Consider the following 3,148-nt stretch of genomic DNA (forward strand, 5'->3'; position numbering starts at 1 on the left):
TAGGACGGTCCTCTTGGGTCTCTGACCAGGGTCTTTGTTGACTCGACCGTCGTCGGACTATAGCTCACCGCGGGTTTTATGTTCTGTCGTTTTCTGAAGAAGGGCCTAACGAGCTCTGCGCTGTCAATCAGAGTGATTTTTCATTTCATTTGTAAAGTTCTAAATAATACTGATGAAAAAGCTCTTACTCACCGCACTGACAAGGATGCAGAGGTACGACCTGTGTGATATCATTGAACACCTATCCTATTTGGGTATTCCCTTCCAAGTTTGCAATCTGCAGACTATTTGTGCCTTTAGCTACATCTTTCTCCTCTGTGTCCACTAACTGGGCCATCGCTCTTCCTTCCTCTCTCCTCCCCTCTTCCGCACTCCCTTGGTCCTCTCAGTCCCTAGTCACCTACACTTCATCCTAAGCTCCAGCCCCCTTCCTCTCTCTCCCCTAGCGGTGTCATCTGCACCAACCATTCCACACCAATTCCCACTCCTGACCTCCCATACACACACTCTCGTACCTTCCTCCTCACACTCTACGCTCTTACCTACTCCTAACCCCTTCGAATCTCCCTCTCCACTCCTCCCCTCTATTCCACCTCCTCTGTATCCCCCTTCTCATCACAACCTAGCCCCCTTCCTTTCATCCCTCCCAGCTTACTCTCTCCATTGGGCACTTGTTTTTCTGCTACCCCCCTCTTGCATGATTCTTGATTTTGTGTGTGGGGATGGCGTACACGGGAACTTATTCTAAAACGATTTTCAATGTCCCCTACCCTCCTCGGGCGCCCGGCCCCTTTGTCCTGCCATCCAGGGCCGCGCTCGCCTGTTGGCTGCCGGTGGTCTATCCATCGACTGTGTGAACTCCTAGATCCCAGGTCCACTCCCAGCAGGCAGACAGCAAGGCTTCATCACGACCTTACTGGGATCATACGCACTGGAAGGTGAGGACAAAGGATTACAATAGATACGGCATTAATAGCCTGAATCCCCCTCCTCTCCACTCTCGCGCTCGCATGGAAGAGGGTCTACTGCTACACAGTGAGGCAGGAGGTCTTCTGTCCAGTTCTTACTGCGTTGGTGGAAAAAAAGTACCCAATTTCAGCTCACCTACTTGGAGCTAACAACGAACCTTCAATAGAAAATGACTAGGAGTAAAAGTGAAAATTCACCGAGGTTAAAATACGTATTACTTGATGTTACGTTCTAAATGTATTTTGTTTTAAATTTACTTAAAGCTATTCAAAGTAAAAAATATAAGTCATTTAAAATTCTGATATTAAAGCAAAACCAGACGCGCACAATTTCCTTGTCTTCTTATTATAATGGATAGCCAGAGGCTAGATCCAACACTCAGACATCTTTTACAAACAAAGCATGTGTTTAGCTGAGTTCAGATCAGACGCGCAGATCAGCCGGATGACCAGGGATGTTTCTCCTGTTTAGTTGAGTCCCTCCAATCAGAGACAGTAGTGATTGCACACGGGATGTCTCCTGTTTAGTGAGTCCTACCAGATCAGAGGCAGTAGGGATGACCAGGGATGTTCTCTGTTTAGTGAGTCCTCCAGATCAGAGACAGTAGTGATGACCAGGGATGTTCTCTGTTTAGTGAGTGAATTTGACAATTTTCCTGTCCTGCTAAGCATTAAAAATGTAACGAGTACATTCGGGTGTCAGGGAAAATGTATGGAGTCAAAAGTACATTATTTTCTTTAGAAATATAGTGAAGTAAAAGTTGTKAAAAATATCAATAGTAAAGTACAGATACCCCCAAAAAGTACTTAAGTACTTTAAAGTATTTTTACTTTAGCACTTTACACCATTGGTTCACTGTGATATAAGATGGTACCTCAAATGTTCAACAGTTTATATTTTGAGTGAAATAAAGTATTATACACAGAACCTGTCTTCCTCTATATTTCTGTTCTTCCTATAGGAGTGGCTCCTCTCTACTCAGGCCTCACTCCCACCATGATCAGAACCTTCCCTGCCAACGGAGCTCTCTTCTTGGCCTATGAGCTCAGCCGTAAGGCGATGATGCAGAAGTTTGGAGACGTCTGATTGGCTGATCCCTTCTCCTCACAACGGACACGTCCTGTTTCCTCCACCAATGCCTGCACTTTTGTTGGCATCCCAAAATGGAACCTTATGTTTAAACATTATTTTTAAAGTCTGAATGTAATTTTTTTTGTATAAAATATGCCTTTTGTTGTTGTTGTAGCTATTGAATATGCAAGGATAATGCCTACATTTGTTGAGCAGGTCACAGTTATTTGAGAATGTAGAGTGTGTGGTGTTCTGTAAAAACTTTAAATAAAGTCACACACTCTATATTGAATGGCTAATCCTAACCTACCATATACAGTGTGATATTTCTCTCTTTTTATACAGTTTACTCACACTTAGTCAGCACTTCTACAAAACAGGTTTTCAGGTGTGTGTCAGCTTATGCTTTTTACAGTTATTCTATGGGACACCTATCCACTGTGAAGGTACCGTGAATCTACTGTGAAGTCACTGTGAATCTACTGTGAAGGTACTGTGAATCTACTGTAAAGGTACTGTGAATCTACTGTGAAGGTACTGTGAAGGCACTGTGAAGGTACTGTGAATCTACTGTAAAGGTACTGTGAAGATACTGTGAAGATACTGTGAAGGTACTGTGAAGGCACTGTGAATCTACTGTGAAGGCACTGCGAAGGCACTGTGAAGGCACTGTGTATAATTAGAACTGTGCATTCATAGAGGTGTTTTACCATTCAAACTGGTGCTGAACCACGGCAAGTTGAGAGGCACATGGTATTAGATTAAGTGTATACTCTGGTAAGCACAATGACTTCTGAAAGACGCTGTTCTTTATAACAAACAAATGTATTTATAAAGCTCTTCTTACATCAGCTGATGTCACAAAGTGCTGTACAGAAACCCAGCATAAAACCCCAAACAGCAAGCAATGCAGGTGTAGAAGCACCATAACAATAAACATTCACTAATAACTGCTATTTTTATATTCCCCTCTCGCTCTCTCTCCTTCCCTTCCTCCCTCCGTCCTTCCATCCTTACCCCCTCTTCCATCCCTCCTTCCTCTCTCCCTCCCCGGTAACGACGCTGTGACGCCCTCCCTCCGTCCTTCCCTTCCATCCTTACCCCCTCC

At 44.0% G+C, this 3,148-nt stretch overlaps 1 protein-coding gene across 1 annotated transcript in view; it reads left to right on the top strand.

The window, feature by feature from the left end:
* Positions 1 to 2,891, top strand: part of LOC112073680 (mitochondrial ornithine transporter 1) — a 9,828-nt gene extending 6,937 nt beyond the window's left edge. The window contains exons 6-7 of the mRNA XM_070440253.1: positions 809 to 938; positions 1,931 to 2,891. The gene's annotated coding sequence lies outside the window, so the exon portion shown is untranslated. The remainder of the gene's footprint in view (positions 1 to 808; positions 939 to 1,930) is intronic.
* Positions 2,892 to 3,148: the final 257 nt, after the last annotated feature.

Source organism: Salvelinus sp. IW2-2015, unplaced genomic scaffold, assembly GCF_002910315.2.
Source record: "Salvelinus sp. IW2-2015 unplaced genomic scaffold, ASM291031v2 Un_scaffold2336, whole genome shotgun sequence".
Lineage (NCBI taxonomy): Eukaryota > Metazoa > Chordata > Actinopteri > Salmoniformes > Salmonidae > Salvelinus > Salvelinus sp. IW2-2015.